The sequence below is a fragment of the Lepidochelys kempii genome, chromosome 3 (assembly GCF_965140265.1).
Source record: "Lepidochelys kempii isolate rLepKem1 chromosome 3, rLepKem1.hap2, whole genome shotgun sequence".
Lineage (NCBI taxonomy): Eukaryota > Metazoa > Chordata > Testudines > Cheloniidae > Lepidochelys > Lepidochelys kempii.
Window position 1 is genome coordinate 32,525,326 of NC_133258.1, and position 18,061 is coordinate 32,543,386.

At 44.4% G+C, this 18,061-nt stretch overlaps 1 long non-coding RNA gene across 1 annotated transcript; it reads left to right on the top strand.

Moving 5' to 3' along the window:
• Positions 1–14,379: 14,379 nt before the first annotated feature.
• Positions 14,380–17,708, top strand: LOC140908606 (uncharacterized). Its single transcript, XR_012157929.1, has 3 exons — positions 14,380–14,457; positions 16,991–17,121; positions 17,506–17,708. It is a non-coding gene; the product is annotated as an uncharacterized lncRNA (long non-coding RNA).
• Positions 17,709–18,061: the final 353 nt, after the last annotated feature.

The window sequence follows — 18,061 nt, forward strand, 5'->3', positions numbered from 1 at the left end:
CAGATAGAATACCCCAGGTCGGGGTTCCAGGGGTGTGTCTGTGCGGATTTGTTCTTGTGCTTTTTCAGGGAGTTTCTTGAGCAAATGGTGTAGTTTCTTTTGGTAACCCTCAGTGGGATCAGAAGATGATGGCTTGTAGAAAGTGGTGTTGGAGAGCTGCCTAGCAGCCTCTTGTTCATATTCCGACCTATTCATGATGACGACAGCACCTCCTTTGTCAGCCTTTTTGATTATGATGTCAGAGTTGTTTCTGAGGCTGTGGATGGCATTGTGTTCTGCACAGCTGAGGTTAAGGGGCAAGTGATGCTGCTTTTCCACAATTTCAGCCTGTGCACATCGGCGGAAGCACTCTATGTAGAAGTCCAGTCTGTTGTTTCGACCTTCAGGAGGAGTCCACTCAGAATCCTTCTTTTTGTAGTCTTGGTAGGAAGGTCTCTGTGGGTTAATATGTTGTTCAGAGGTGTGTTGGAAATATTCCTTGAGTCGGAGACGTTGAAAATAGGATTCTAGATTACCACAGAACTGTATCATGTTCGTGGGGGTGGAGGGGTAGAAAGTAAGGACTGTAGATCAGACCAACTTTTAGCCTCCAACATCAAATTAAATTGAAAAAGATAATATGTTCAGCAGGTCCGTAGTAACTGGACCTGTGCAAAATCAACAAAAATGACATGACTTCTGTAAAGAATGGTCTTGAGTCATTGTCACAAGTGCAAGAGGAGAACAACCCAAACAGTTTTCATTTTATTCCCAGATTTATCATGCTCAAAACCACCAAAGAACGCAATCTGAAACATCAGCATCAGACTGCACCACGGTTAACAGAGATGGTGTTTGAGTTGGTGGAACAAATGACTTATGATGCAAGAGAGTGACCTGGAGACTGAAGAATGCAGGCGAGAATAAAAGGAATCGAGCAGACTGATTAAAAGGCAGACTAGACAAGAGAAGAGCAAATACATTAGGGCAAAATTGGAGGAACTTGAGAATTATAAAGAGAGTAATATTATAAAAAGTATGTTCACTGTGGTCAGAGTTCCTACTAAAAGGATTTCACTGTGACAGAGGAGAATAAAAAACCATGATGGTGGAGTTCTTAGTGAAGATGATGATGTAAAATGCAGATGGAGAGATTACTGTGACAATCTGTATGCCTCATCAGAGCCACTTGTAATACAGGATGTCAGAAAAAAGAGCATGGAGTCAGAACCATCAATTCTGCTAGAGGAAGTGGTGAGTACTATTATAAAAACGAAGCATGGGAAAGTATCAGGATAGTACAGGTATCAGCAGAGTTGCTAAAAGCAGTAGGTGACTGTGGTATTGATCTCATGTAGAAATTTTTGCAATGAGATATGCATGACTCAAAATCCATTGAACTGGACAAAGGGAATCTTTCTGCCCTTACCAAAGGGAGGGGATATAACAGAATACAGTAATGATCGTACCATCTCCCTGATATTTTATGTGAGTTAAGTACTGCTCCACAGAATTTTGGATCAGACGAAGCAAATGATAGAAACAGACATATAGACAAGCTCACTTCAGAAAAGGACAAAGCACGTGATCAGATTGCGAACCTCTGTCATGTCAATGAAAATTTGCAGGGAGTATAATTATCCATTGATTATGTGTTTCACTGACTACACCAAAGTGTTAGACAGCTTGTCAATATCAAAAGTCGCTCATAACTAGGAGTTCTAACTTCAGGGAAGACTGTAAAGAAACAGAGCACAAACCACAAAGTGGGTGTGTGTTCTATACTTAGATTTCACCAACCAAATATCAAATGTGAACTCCTCAAGTGTTACAACAGCCTTAACATCACAAACAGTCCCCTTGGGTACTCTGGTCTATTTTCACACTTAGGCAAGCTTGCCTTTGTGATAGATGGTCCCTGACACCAAAAATATTCAGGTTACTCCCTGTCCCAAAGGACCAGTCACTTATTCCAGGTCAATTGTACCTTAGATCTCACACCAAAGACAACATTTGTAGCTAATCCTATAATAAACTAACTAACAATTTATTAACTAAGAAAAATGAAATGAGTTATTTACAAGATTAAACCAGGTAAACTAACTCTCACAAATGAGTTACGGTCTTAGGTTCCAAAAGGTAATAGAAACTGCTGCAATACGCAAGGTTTCTATGTCCTCTAGAGCTAACCCAAGCCAAGCAGTTTGGGGATCCCTTGCTTATGCTTAGAAATATTGCCCTCTCCATATTCCGAGCAGCATCGTGATACAGTTCCTTATCGTCAGGGATTTTTATTCCCTTCCCCCAGAGTTCAAATTGATGGAACAAGTGGTGGTGCCTGTCTCCTCTTCATGGGTATATGTGAGGGCAATCAACAAAGTATTTATCCTTTGATGTTTCACAATGACTCATTTGATTTCAGTGGGCCTTGTGTGTAGGACCAACACTTTACATTAATTAATGCTTCTTTCCTGTTTGGTGAGTTACACAATTACAGATCTTTCCAATGCAAACACACAATATAACTTTATTCCAGGGGCTACAGATGTTATAAGAGAGTTCAATACATGTAGCATCCTACAAGCATTTCATCAAGTTTAAACACTAAACATACGCTTATCAATTTAATATCTATTTTAACAATGCTAGCACACAGGTGAGCCAGACTGATATCCAGCTATGCATTTGTCAGTGTTCACTGAGGCCTAAAGGCCTTGGCATGAGCTGGCAGTTGGTCTGCCAGTGCCACAGATACTATTCGGCAAGATTGTCTCTGGAGGATACTAGCAGACATGGGGATTCCAGAGCAACTCATTGCAAGTCCCTACAATCAATAAGAAACCATGGAGCGAACCATAGGAGGTTACAGTGAGTGGTTTTTCATTAGGCAGAGTGTGAAACAAGGCTGTATTCCGTCCCCAAGTCTTTTCAACATGAAACAGAATTTTGTTTATGACACAAGCCCTGGAAGGTTTTGATAAAATGGAAGGAGCTGTGATTTCTATTGGTGCTCACTTCTTAACCAACCTCAGATACGTTGATATGATATGTTGTAATGCTGCAACCATTAATGCAATGCAATGACTGTTGGAATATGTTAGTGAGGCATAGGGACTATTCTTGAGTGTGTCAAAAATGAAATGCATGTACATTGACATGATCAGTAATTACATGATGCAAGTGGACAATACTGTGTCAGTCTGTACCACCATATTCACTCCTTTTACAGAACTGTGATACATTTTCTACAAAGTATGCCTTGTGAGGTATGATTTGAAAACTCATAATATGCTGATTACTATTGTCCTGGTAAAATGTGTGTGGCAACATTGCATGTAAAGTTATAGGATTCCTCTGTATGATATTTCTACACATGTTCAAGTTGAGGGGAGCAGCCACAAACCAGTTCCCCAGAGACAAAATGCTAGCCAGCCAGCTGTCAGCAAAATCAAATGGACCATCACCTGCTTAAGTGGTCATTCTTTGGCAGGAAGAGGATGTGAATAAAAATTTACACCTTGACAAAGAAACAGCTGGGGTTTCCTATCCACACACACTTTCCGTCTCCTGAACCTCAGCCGGAGGGGATTCTCAAAGAAGAGAAAGAGCTGTAAAGAGGAGAGAGGAGAATCCCCAATTTAGTCCTCCTTTCTCTCTACTCACAGCATCCACAAAACTTGAAGAGTAAAGGAAACAGGACTGGGGGAGGGATCCTGACTGAAAGATTTAGCCGGTAAGACTGCTGAAAAATGTGGTGAAAGAGACCTTTGCTTTGACTTCACTCTAGCTTGTTAAGTTAGGCATTAGTTGCCATTTACTTTTATTTTCTTGTAACCAATTCTATTATGCTCCATTACTTGTAATCACTTAAAATATATCTTTCTGTATTTAATACACTTTTTTATTGTTTTATATAGGCCAGTGTGTTTGGATTGAAGTGTTTGGGAAGCTCCATTTGGGAAAACAGGATTTGTGCATATCATTTTCTATTAATAAAATGACAGACTTTATATGAGTGTGTATTGTCTAGGAGAGTGCTGAGCAGTACAAGATGCACATTTCTGGGGGAGTGTCTGGGACTGGGAATTTGCTGGTGTTACTCTTCAGTGTAATTCAAGGGTGGCTGGTTGTAGCACTCTTGCAGTATGACTGGGACTAATTTATATGGTTCAGCCCATGTGTGAGGAAATCACGAGTGGTAACTCCCACAGTGAAGCAGTGTAAAAGGCATCCCAGGTTGGAGAACTGAAGGGACACCGCTGTTCATCAGTCTAGATTGCACCCTGGGTAAAATTAACGGCCAAGCTGTAGAGATAGTAGATGAACTTAATTATCTGGATTTATATACATACAAGGAGGGTGCTCCAAAGAAATCAAAAAAAGACTTGGAGGGCTTGCTCAGCTGTGGCTTCCCTTACTAAAGTGTGGAAAAACTTGCATCTCAGTGAATGAAGGTTTGACAGGTGAAAAGCTTAATTTTTTCAATAGCAATTTATGGATATGAATCCTGGGACACTAACACTGCTGACAAGAAGAAAACTGCAGCCTTTGAGATGTAGTATTGGAGGAGACTCTTGCATGTCTCCTGGATGAAAAAGAAGATGAACACTTATAAATATTATTGGAGAGAAGCAGATTCTGCTCTCGGAATCAACAGAATCAAACTTATGTACTTTTGGTCAAAACAGATGTAGAGATGGTAATACCCTAGAGAAAGTTACCATGGGAAGGAATGGTGGTGGGTCATCATAGTAGGGGATGACCAGTGAGGAGATGGATAGATGGTGCATGGCAGATCACTGGGAGGTCAGCAGCGAAGTGTGCAAAGTTAGTGATGGATCGAGAAGGCTTCAGAAAATTCTGCTATGATGTCAACAGCATCAGACATAAATAGATGAACTTTATATTATTGATAGATCTGATCAAAATAAAACCCTGGATCTGAATATCCAAAGTTATGGGGAGTTAAAATTCAGACTTGAATGTTATGCCTGGTCCCCCTCTGTGTAATAAGCCAAACTGAAACTCTAGATCCAAACACCCCCGTCCTTTGTGGGAGTGTGTATCTGAACTTGAGCTTTGCAGCTTAGACCCGTCTCTAGTTAACATCATAATCTGTTCAGGGAATGTTGTGCATGAAATCACTCTTGGAATATGAAACAAAGTCAGAAGAAAATTATTATTTTAAATAAAAACTGGCAAGAAATAAATTGTTCCTGACCTGTTTCTATTAGGGAGCTCAAACTTGATTAATTCTTGGCCTGGGTGTGCTTTTACCTCCAGCAATTACATGCCACTATTACAGTGATTATTTTATAAAAGCTAATAAACACTATCTGGAGTTAATATTTACTCCCGAGGAAAGTTTGCCAAGAGCTTAGAAGAAGTTTACAGAAGATTTTGCCCATTAGGTTTGTGTACAACATTTGAAATGCCAAAATCCTTTTAGCATCATTAATCACAAAAATGCAATGTAAAAACAGTTGTACCTAATAAAGCTGTAATCTGATACAAAAATAGGCAAACCCTTAGGAATTTAACACAATAGGCCAAACGTTGTCCATTCCAAATGTGTTCCAGTAATGCTGCTATTGATTCAACTTTGAAAAGCCTTCTGTTCTTTTAAAATAAATATGTAGATAAAACAGGACTTTATTTTTTACAGTACGGCTTTATTTTTTACATACCATACACAGGATACTGTCATATATAGGGCCCCACCAAATTCACGGTCTATTTTGGTTAATGTCACGGTCATGGGATTTTTTAAATCGTACATTAAATGATTTCAGAAATTTAAATCTGAAATGTCACGGTGTTGTAATTGTAAGGGGTCCCAAAAAGGGGTTCGGGGGTGGGGGGTCACAAGGTTATTGTAAGGGGGTTGCGGTACTTCTACACTTACTTCTGTGCTGCTGACGGTGGTGTCCAGAGCTGGGCAGCTGGAGAGCAGCGGCTGCTGGCTGGGAGCCCAGCTCTGAAGGCAGAGCCACTGCCAGCAGCGGCACAGAAGTAAGGACGGGATGGTATGGTATTGCCGTCTTTACTTCTGTGCTGCTGTTGGCGGGGCAGTGCCTTCAGAGCTAACAGCCACCGCTCTCCAGATGCTCAAATCTGAAGGCAGCACAGAAGTAAGGGTGGCAATACTGCGTCCCCCCTAAAATAATCTTGCGACTCCTCCCCCGCAACTCCCTTTTGGGTCAGGACCCCCAATTTAAGAAACGCTGGTCTCCCCTGTGAAATCTATATAGTATAGAGTAAAAGCACAGAAAAGACCATATTTCACCAGGGGAGACCAGATTTAATGGTCCGTGATGTGTTTTTCATGGCCGTGAAATTGGTAGGGCCCTACTTATGTACTCTAATAAAACCTATGTTGTCCAACTTGTCACTTCTTCCCTGTCTCTCTTAATATAAGTTTGAACCCAATTCTGTCTTGAAGTCAGTGGGGTGGCTGCTACCTTCCATTCATGAAAAAAAAATTGTGGGGGTTGTCCGCTACGGGTTGAGATTGTCTAGCACATGGAGAGACGGAATGCTTTCCCATCCACTGGGTGGAGCATAGAGCAGGTGTTCTACAACCACTACTGTGGGCCATAGGACTATTTGCTGTCCCTATGGTCCATTGGATCTCCTGCACACTTGTGCTGCTGCTGAGAGAGGAGAGCACAGGGGCAGGAGAGGGAAGGAAGGGTGACTCTCTATGCAGCCTCTTTTCAGCTTGTCCCTTTGCACTCCCAGGATAGATGTTAGATGGGGTGGGATCTGATGGGATGTTAGATGGGGTGGGATGAGAGTTACCCAGGAAAGAATTTTCTGTAGTATCTGGCTGGTGAATCCTGCCCATATGCTCAGGGTTTAGCTGATCGCCATATTTGGGGTCGGGAAGGAATTTTCCTCAAGGGCAGATTGGAAGGGGCCCTGGAGGTTTTTCGCCTTCCTCTGTAGCATGGGGCACAGGTCACTTGCTGGAGGATTCTTTGCTCCTTGAAGTCTTTAAACCACGATTTGAGGACTTCACCTATGTCTGAGCTATTGAGGTTTTTCACAAGAGTGGGTGGGTGAGATTCTGTGGCCTGTGTTGTGCAGGAGGTCAGACTAGATGATCATAATGGTCCCTTCTGACCTTAGTATCTATGAATCTATTATAGCAGTTCTGAGGCTCTTGGGACTTCTGCACTCAGAGGCTGTGTGGAGGGATGGCATGTCATCTAATGTGACTGCACAGGGAGTAAATCAGGGCCGAATTTCTATCCAGCTTTCTAAAGTTTTCTTAATGTAAAGTTGCAGGAAGGCTGATGCTGCCATTAACCCTGTCAATACCATACAGCACATCATGCAGGAGGTATGCTATCAGCCTCCTACTTTGCCTATGAATGTGTTGTATGTAGACTGAGCTATTAGGATGGGTGAGGAACTGGCCTCTCTCTGTAGATAAGGTGGTTGTTATAGTAGCTGGATGGGTTGTGCATTTGCTTTTAGAAACTGAAGTGGTGCTCTTAAACGTTTTCAGAAGCTGTTGGGTTTGCCAAAAACTCTGTCCTCAATATAGCATTTACTTTATTTGTTTTGCTGTTGCAAACGATGTGGTGCCAGAAGCCGGCTTTCACTTTGGGGCCAACATTCCCTCCATAATTTTGACTTCCTTGCTACTAACTTCATTTTTGCATTCTCTGTCTGGATAGGAAGCCATGACTTGGCTCTATCAGCTGCCCGAGAAGAGGAAAACTTTCAGAAACGAACTTACATTGGTCATGTGGCAGACCCAGAACTGATCTATACTGCTTTTCCACACCAGTGGGCTTGCTAAGTGCATAATGGTTAATGAAAAGCTTCACGTTTAGGTTGTAAATGCAGATCTATAAACAAAGATGTGAAGTACAGCTATAAAGAGCTAGCTCCTCAGCTGGTGTAAATCAGCACAGCTCCACAGAAATCCGAGTAATGGGACTTTCATAGCTCAGGGGATTGGTAATGACTCTGGAGTCTTTATCTCCCACTTGTTGATTCAAATCCTGCCCACATTGGATTTACTAACATTATTTTTATTACTGTAGTGCCTAGCAGCTCTAGTTCTTGAGCAGGACCCCACTGTGCTAGGCATTGTACAAACACAGAACAAAAAGACTGTCCCTGTCCCCAAAGAGCTGCTTATGTAAACAAGAGACAACAGATGGATACAGACAGAAGGGGGAGTACCAGGAAACAATGAGGCAATATTGGTCAGCATGATAGGCAGTTGTCTCAGCATACCAGCAACCTAACCATTGTCAAGTTTTTTTCATAGGCATCACAGCAAAGGACAGTTTTAAGGAGGGACTTAAAGGAGGACAATGAGGTAGCTTTGTACATTTTTACAGAGAGGGGCAGCATGAGAGAAAGCATGTAGATATTTATTTGAAAATTTAGCAAGTGGATGAAGGAAGCTGGCACCATGGGCTGATCAGAGGTGGGAGCTGATATCTCAATAGTGAATGAAAGAAAAATAGTGTTGGTAATGGTAGGTCAACATTTATAGCGACTAGAAAAAGTTGCAAAGAGTCCTGTGGCACCTTATAGACTAACGGACGTATTGGAGCATAAGCTTTTGTGGGTGAATACCCACTTTGTCAGATGCATGTAGTGGAAATTTCCAGAGGCAGGTATAAATATGCAAGCAAGAATCAGGCTAGGGATAACGAAGTTAGTTCAGTCAAGGAGGATGAGGCCCTCTTCTGGCAGTTGAGGTGTGAACACCAAGGGAGGAGAAACTGCTTTTGTAGCTGGCTAGCCATTCACAGTCTTTGTTTAATCCTGAGCTGATGGTGTCCAATTTGCAAATGAACTGAAGCTCAGCAATTTCTCTTTGAAGTCTGGTCCTGAGGGTTTTTTGCTGCAGGATGGCTATTGTGTGTCCAGGGAGCTTAAAGTGTTCTCCTACAGGTTTTTGTATATTGCCATTCCTAATATCTGATTTGTGTTCATTTATCCTTTTACGTAGGGACTGTCCAGTTTGGTCAATGTACATAGCAGAGGGGCATTGCTGGCACACACTATCAAAGAAACTGAGGAACCATCCCGGACACACCACATGATCCATTGTTTACAGCCAAGCGCTGAGGTACAACTGCATTTGCTCCAACCTCTCAGACAAAGACCAACACCTACAAGATCTTCACCGGTTTCAGAGTAACAGCCGTGTTAGTCTGTCTTTGCAAAAAGAAAAGGAGTACTTGTGGCACCTTAGAGACTAACCAATTTATTTGAGCATGAGCTTTCGTGAGCATTCTCAAAACTACGTGTAACCCTTCTGCCCATCAGAGTTGGCAGCAACAACGGCCGCGTTTAGTATCTCGGGGTTCCATTCCAATAACACAATGCAAAACTGGCTCGAGCCCCCACCCAGTGACCTGGGACAAATATATACCACCCCTTCTGGGGGCCTCCAAGAGGCAATACTTCCGTTCTCGCAAGCACAGAGTCTGAGTGTAGCAAAAGCTTTTTAATAACAGAGAGAAACAATGTGGCATTATGTTGGGGAAACACCACCAACAGGATTCATAACACAACCCATGAGCAAAAACCCCACCCCAAGCAAATTGGGGCATGTCCTTTCCCTTTGTTCTTGATCAAGCAACCCAAAATCACCCAAAGTCCCAAAAATCCAACAACCCAAAAGTCTCTGTTCCTGGTCAGGGCAGCGCCAGCGTTCAAAAGTTTATCTGCAGAGTTTTACCTCCCAACCTGGGTGGAGATGGGCGGGGGAGGGGTGGGTAAGGGGCACCTTACATGGTCCAAAGCTGATTGCCGCTCCACTCCACTTCACCAGCCATCCCATGAATCGCTCCGCTCTGCCAGCGCCCCCATGAGCTGCTCCAAGCATCCAACAAACTGCTCTGCTCCACCAGCCGCTCTGCTCTGCCAGCCGTCCTGCAAACGGCTCTGCTCCAAGACCGCTCTGCTCTGCCAGCCGTTCCACAAACTGCTCCACAATATATCTTCAGGCTCCCCCACTACTTAACACAACACTCAGTGATTTCAGCTCTTAGTAAGTTTAGCTCTTTTGTGATTTCAGCTTGTAGTAGGGGAGCCTCAGTGCTGGTGCACCATTGGCCCAAAGTGAATTCAGCTCAGCAGCCTGTAACTAGACTCCTAATGGAATCAAAATTAGCTCTGATATTCCACAGGGGAGAGAGGAGGAAGTGCAATTAGCATATAAGGCCCTCGCCAGGAGGCCCATACCACCAAGTATTAATATCTCTCCCCAGCCTCTCTCTCTCTCTTCACTGGGTTTTGGAACCCATGACCCTTGCCTAGTGAGTGCTGCTTAGTTGATGGTGAGTCCCTCCATCATAACAAACGGCCAAGTACAGTTCCACTGTCCTTGATTCACATAATCAGGATAATAACAGTTTATTCCTGCCCCTATAACGGAGAAATTGGGGTTCCTACAGCAGCCAAAGTGACCATCTAGGCAGGGTGGGTGTGACTATGCAAATGAAAACAGTCCCTGAAGTTCTTTTCCACAACCCACCATGACTCGCCACCAGATGTCAGGGTAGAGCTCATCCTGACTCTGCTTACGTCCGATACCAATACAAGGAAATAAGGAAACAGATCAACAGAGCCAGACGTGTACCCAGAAGTCTCCTGCTGCAAGACAAGCCCAAGAAAGAAACCAACAGAACCCCACTGGCCATCACATGCTCCTACTAATAAAGCCCAATATGCCATTGGCCTTCTTGGCAACAAGAGCACACTGCTGACTCATATGTCTCTTGTCCACTGTAATCCCCAGGTCCTTTTCTGCAGAACTGCTGCTTAGCCAGTCAGGCCCCAGCCTGTAGCGGTGCATGGGATTCTTCCTTCCTAAGTGCAGGAACTTGCACTTGTCCTTGTTGAACCTTGTTCATTTATTTTGGCCCAATCCTCCAATTTGTCTAGGTCACTCTGGACCTTATTCCTACCCTCCAGCATATCTACCTCTCCCCCCAGCTTAGTGTCATTTGTGAACTTCTTGAGGGTGCAATTCATCCCATCATCCAGTTCATTAATAAAGATGTTGAACAAAAACGGCCCCAGGACTGACCCCAGGGACACTCCGCTTGGGGCCAGAGTTTAAATCATAAGAGGGCAGAGAAGTGTTGGCTTGTTACCTTGTGGTTATGAACAAGTTATCAACCTACCTCATTCACATGTACACAAACACTCACCTGTATTGCTTGTCTAGCTGGAAAGATCATCCAGTAGTCACAAATAATTGACACTCACATGGGGGAGGGATAGCTCATTGGTTTGATCATTGGCCTGCTAAACGCAGGGTTGTGAATTCAATCATTGAGGAGGCCATTTAGGGATATGGTGCAAAAATCTGTTGGATGATTTAATTGGGGATTGAATCATAGAATCATAGAATCATAGAATATCAGGGTTGGAAGGGACCCCAGAAGGTCATCTAGTCCAACCCCCTGCTCGAAGCAGGACCAATTCCCAGTTAAATCATCCCAGCCAGGGCTTTGTCAAGCCTGACCTTAAAAACCTCTAAGGAAAGAGATTCTACCACCTCCCTAGGTAACGCATTCCAGTGTTTCACCACCCTCTTAGTGAAAAAGTTTTTCCTAATATCCAATCTAAACCTCCCCCACTGCAACTTGAGACCATTACTCCTCGTTCTGTCATCTGCTACCACTGAGAACAGTCTAGAGCCATCCTCTTTGGAACCCCCTTTCAGGTAGTTGAAAGCAGCTATCAAATCCCCCCTCATTCGTCTCTTCTGCAGGCTAAACAATCCCAGCTCCCTCAGCCTCTCCTCATAAGTCATGTGTTCCAGACCCCTAATAATTTTTGTTGCCCTTCGCTGGACTCTCTCCAATTTATCCACATCCTTCTTGAAGTGTGGGGCCCAAAACTGGACACAGTACTCCAGATGAGGCCTCAGCAATGTCGAATAGAGGGGAACGATCACGTCCCTCGATCTGCTCGCTATGCCCCTACTTATACATCCCAAAATGCCATTGGCCTTCTTGGCAACAAGGGCACACTGCTGACTCATATCCAGCTTCTCGTCCACTGTCACCCCTAGGTCCTTTTCCGCAGAACTGCTGCCTAGCCATTCGGTCCCTAGTCTGTAGCGGTGCATTGGGTTCTTCCGTCCTAAGTGCAGGACCCTGCACTTATCCTTATTGAACCTCATCAGATTTCTTTTGGCCCAATCCTCCAATTTGTCTAGGTCCTTCTGTATCCTATCCCTCCCCTCCAGCATATCTACCACTCCTCCCAGTTTAGTATCATCCGCAAATTTGCTGAGAGTGCAATCCACACCATCCTCCAGATCATTTATGAAGATATTGAACAAAACCGGCCCCAGGACCGACCCTTGGGGCACTCCACTTGATACCGGCTGCCAACTAGACATGGAGCCATTGATCACTACCCGTTGAGCCCGACAATCTAGCCAGCTTTCTACCCACCTTATAGTGCATTCATCCAGCCCATACTTCCTTAACTTGCTGACAAGAATACTGTGGGAGAGAGTGTCAAAAGCTTTGCTAAAGTCTAGAAACAATACATCCACTGCTTTCCCTTCATCCACAGAACCAGTAATCTCATCATAAAAGGCGACTAGATTAGTCAGGCATGACCTTCCCTTGGTGAATCCACGCTGGCTGTTCCTGATCACTTTCCTCTCATGCAAGTGCTTCAGGATTGATTCTTTGAGGACCTGCTCCATGATTTTTCCGGGGACTGAGGTGAGGCTGATTGGCCTGTAGTTCCCAGGATCCTCCTTCTTCCCTTTTTTAAAGATTGGCACTACATTAGCCTTTTTCCAGTCATCCGGGACTTCCCCGGTTCGCCACGAGTTTTCAAAGATAATGGCCAATGGCTCTGCAATCACAGCCGCCAATTCCTTCAGCACTCTCGGATGCAACTCGTCCGGCCCCATGGACTTGTGCACGTCCAGCTTTTCTAAATAGTCCCTAACCACCTCTATCTCCACAGAGGGCTGGCCATCTCTTCCCCATTTTGTGATGCCCAGCGCAGCAGTCTGGGAGCTGACCTTGTTAGTGAAAACAGAGGCAAAAAAAGCATTGAGTACATTAGCTTTTTCCACATCCTCTGTCACTAGGTTGCCTCCCTTATTCAGTAAGGGGCCCACACATTCCTTGGCTTTCTTCTTGTTGCCAACATACCTGAAGAAACCCTTCTTGTTACTCTTGACATCTCTGGCTAGCTGCAGCTCCAGGTGCGATTTGGCCCTCCTGATATCATTCCTACATGCCCGAGCAATATTTTTATACTCTTCCCTGGTCATAAGTCCAACCTTCCACTTCTTGTAAGCTTCTTTTTTATGTTTAAGATCCGCTAGGATTTCACCATTAAGCCAAGCTGGTCGCCTGCCATATTTACTATTCTTTCGACTCATCGGGATGGTTTGTCCCTGTAACCTCAACAGGGATTCCTTGAAATACAGCCAGCTCTCCTGGACTCCTTTCCCCTTCAAGTTAGTCCCCCAGGGGATCCTGGCCATCCGTTCCCTGAGGGAGTCGAAGTCTGCTTTCCTGAAGTCCAGGGTCCGTATCCTGCTGCTTACCTTTCTTCCCTGCGTCAGGATCCTGAACTCAACCAACTCATTGGTTGGTTGAACTCCACCATCTCATTGGTCCTGCTTTGAGCAGGGAGTTGGACTAGATGACCTCCTGAGGTCCCTTCCAACCCTGATATTCTATGATTCTATGTAGTTACTTTATTTCATCTGTCAGCAGCAACTGATAGACATCTGCTCCATCATCATTTTCCCATTCCTAACTTCTGACGTTCCTTTGTGGAGTTGTATTTTAGTCTGGATCAATGCACAGCTAGTTGATAGTAGACTGGTACTGAGCCAGAAAATCAGTGCTTAACCCAGAATCTATGCCTCCTGGGAGTAAAGAACTCAGGGATCAGATGTTGTACATTGACACTGCTTCCAAGTTCATCACGAAGCAGTCAGTTGGAGGGATGGAAAACATCAATAAATTCAATTTGGATTCTGTTCTACATAGTTTCTTTTCCCTCAGCTTAGCCAGTTGGGAAACTATCTAAAACATTGGAATCTGTCTTTTCAGCCCTACAGAGTGCAGGCTAGAAAGTCCATCAAATTGTACCTAAAACAGCTCTAATTTTAGAAATGTGGGTTCATTTGGGGTCTGCATGCTTGGGAGAATAGCTCTAATAAGATAAATGTGGTGAGCCTAGCTAGGTAATGGTGATGTTATTTGTTTTCTGTGTGCTTTGCCTCTAAATTTCAGGGCTGCCAAGTTTTATGCTTTACGGCTGCCCAGCTGAGATGTCACAGATTCTGCTGGACTGCAGGAAATTTACTGGTGCCAGCCACCGGAAGTCTTTGTGGTGCCTGTTTTGTCAGTGACCTCTCTGCCTCTCACTCTTCTGGCTGGTTCACAGTAGAGAAGAAACTGCCAAGAGGAGGAGCAGGAGGAAGCTGATGACACTGGGGGAGAGGTGAGAGGCCCAGTACTGGTACCAGGCTGCCCCCAAGTTTACCCCATCCCTCCAAGAAAGGCAGCTTAACCCCAAATATGCAGCCTTCAGTTTACCCCAGTGAGCTCTCTCCAGCAACTCCCTTTCAGCTGACCAGGATGAGGGTGGTCTATTCTAGTGGCTGGAGTGGGCAGCAGGCCTAGTGGCTGGGGTCAGAGCCATAGTCGTTGGGAGCCAAAGCCACTGATAAAACTGGGAGGCAGAAACAGAAGTAGATTTGTGCATATTTATGGGAAGATCTTCCCAAGCGTGAGGGGCAGCACATATAGCCACAGAATTACTTGCAGATTGGATATGGAGCTCTTAAAAAGAAAAAAAGCACCTTTCTGCTTTGAAGTGCTGTTAGTACTTCCTCCAACTCCAAATGGCCTCCATGAGATTAACAACTCATGAGAGATGAACCAGGTGTTGCCATGTCATAGCAGCCTTATTAGAAGTACTGCTAAGAATAATTTTCTACCTAGTCTGGAGGCAATGGGAAAAGGTAACTGGGTGAGCAGCGGGGGTCTGCACACTACATAAGGAACAAAGCACGCACAAGAAATTGTTCCATACTTTTAAACTGCTAATTTTTTAACTGTTCAGTTAATCATTGTCAATTAAAACATGGTGTTTATTAGTTATTTGTGGGGGGTTTTTGGTCAAAATAGCTATGATCAGATTGCAGAAAAAGAAATAAGTCTCAGAAGTTTCATTTTTAAGTTGAACAATACAATAATGCTTGCCACAAAACTAGACGTTAAAATGTGACTGATTTCTACAGATCCTAAGATCATAAGATAATTTAAACACTGTACAGTATTTTTAGCTCTTGTGAAACCCATATTTAATTCCCTTTAAACCTAGTGAGGATCAAAGTTTTGCAAATCTGTCAAGCTATAGGTTAGATTCAAAAAGGTCAGCAAAACTAGTTCACGTTCATGAACTTTAAACTGATACGTTTTTATTTACAGGTACTTACCACAAGAGCCTTTAAATTTGCTACAATGTTGCAGTTAAAATGTATCAGAAAAATAACTTTTTACTTTGATTAATATAGTCCAGGGGTGGCCAACCTGAGCCTGAGAAAGAGCCAGAATTTACCAATGTACATTGCTGAAGAGCCACAGTAATAGGTCAGCAACCCACCATCAGCTCCCCCACCCTGCTCCTAGTGCCTCCCACCCACCGGCAGCCCCACTGATCAGCGCCTCCCCCTCCCTCCCAGCACCTCCTGATCAGCTGTTTCGTGGTGTGCAGGAGACTCTGGGGGTAAGGGTGGAGGAGTGAGGGCACTGCAGGCTCAGAGGAGGGAGCAGGGAAGGGGTGGAGTGGGGGCAGGGCCTGTGGCAGAGCCAGGGGTTGAGCAGTGAGCACCCCCTGGTACATTGGAAAGTTGGTGCCTGTAGCTCCAGCCCCGGAGTCGCTTCCTATAACAAGGAGCCGCATATTAACTTCTGAAGAGCTGCATGTGGCTCCGCAGCCACTGGTTGGTTACCCCTGAATATAGTCCAATACATTATTTCATTATTACTATCGGTCTTATGTAGCCCCGCCCTAATAAGGGGGCTGTGTCCCAAGAGAAGAGATGCACCATTTGGTCCCCTGTGGGATCCACGACCAAGTCCTGCACTGTTGACTTCCCCCTGCACCAGCAGGGAAGGTGAGGGGGGTGTGACCTCCCCTCCGAGTCACCATGGCAACCCTCCTCCCTCAACCAATGGGAGGAAGAGAGACAATAACAGTCACCAGTAGCCCATTAGATGGCAGAGGACAGCCAGTCAGACTGCAAGCAGTCTCTGACCTTAGGAAGAGCCCCGGTGTCTAGGAAAGCAGGAGAGAAGGTTATAAATAGCCCTGGTTGCCCCCACATGGCAGAGCCAACTGGGGAGCAAAAGAGCGAGTGAGAGAGAGGTCTCCCTATAGGCAGCTAGCACAGCACTTTCTGGCCAAACCACTGGCCTGGTTTTAACCTCAGCTTGCAGATGAGCCTCAGGAGCAGACATGCCAAACCCGTGAAAAAAACACAGAAATTGGGCTTGTTTTTGGTTTAATTGGCTTGTTAGTTGCTTGTTGGCTAGTTTTTGGCTTGTTGCTTGTTTGGTTTATAGCTTGTTGCTTCTTTTTTTTGATCGACTCCTGGCAAGCAGGGACAAGGGGGGGAGAGAGTCAGGGATGCACAGTGGGCCCACTGCAGTCCCAGACTGCACGCCGGGGGGGATCTAGTCACATAGAGTGTAGGGGTTCTCAGGGATTGGCTTGTGTTGGCCTTGTTTTGAAATGGAATTAGCTTGATTTTTGGCTTATTGTGAAAGTCGGGGTGCTTATTTACCGTGTGATGTGAAAGTTGGCAACTGTGCTCAGGAGGATACAATCTATTTCTCCTGCCACCACCCTACCAGCAACAGGAAGAGACAGCTTGTCTCTCCTGCATCTGGCTTGCCCTACAGTCAGCCTGCACCAGATCCAGGATTGTGGATCCAGAGACCTGACCTGCTTGTATCTGAACGCACAGGTTCCAAGCTTTAAAGACTGCCAGCACTGTTCCAGAAGGGAGTGGGCAGTTAATCCCACTCCAGCCATCCCCAGAGAGGACCTGCTGGTCTGCACCAGTCTCTTGACCACTCAGCCAGAAGAGGAATCTGAGTGAGTACTCTGTATTATAATTTAAAAGGGTAGTTAGGGTTTAATCTTGCACTATCAAGGCACATTGCATCTGCAAAAATACTTGTATCTCCCTAGATCATTGAGACCTGCACTCCAGTCTAATAGCATTCCTTACAGGCCTGCAACATGTCTCCATGTGCACCACCTGGGTATCTGAGATGGAGGGAACAGATGGAACTGATGGGGAGACACTTTTGGTTAGGAACATGGGGGAGTGTGTGATCATGTGACCTAAGGTGTTTGCCAGCATAGTCTTTCATAATTAAAAAGCATTATTAATATCTCTAATTGTTTAATATTTTATTGATTATATATTTCTTTTTAATAAAGCCCTTACATAAAGTTTATATTTATTGTTTTTAGGTTGTTTGCCTGTGTGAGTTTGAGTTCAAGTGTGGAAGCAATTCTCTCAGTGTGATTAAATGGAGGCAACACCAGGTAGCTTTATTCTTTAGCATATCTGGAGGAGGAGTTGGGCACCTATCAGCAGCACTGTGAAATGAACCCAGGTGACAGAAAATTTGGAACTCCAAAGACTGTGAGGTTTCTTCTCCTATTTGCATATCATACAGGTACTAAGCCAGCACAAAAAGGGGAATTACAGTTATTTGCAAAAGACAGCACTCTGACCACTACTGTAAAAGATAAATCTTCTCAAGCTTTTCAATCTCTCTTCCAACATTTTTGAGGAAGCAATAATGTTCTTCTAAAATGCTCATTAAAAGAAGAGCTTGCACTAGCTCCCATCTTATATGAGATGGTAACAGCAATCAAGCAGATGTTGTAAGGCAAAGCACCTGGACTGTATGGCATTCCAGCAGAGATCTACAAACAGGGTGGCTACCACATTGTAAGGCATCTCATGTAGCTCTTCCACATTATCTGGGAGCAAGAGTTAGTGCCATAGGATTTCAAGGAT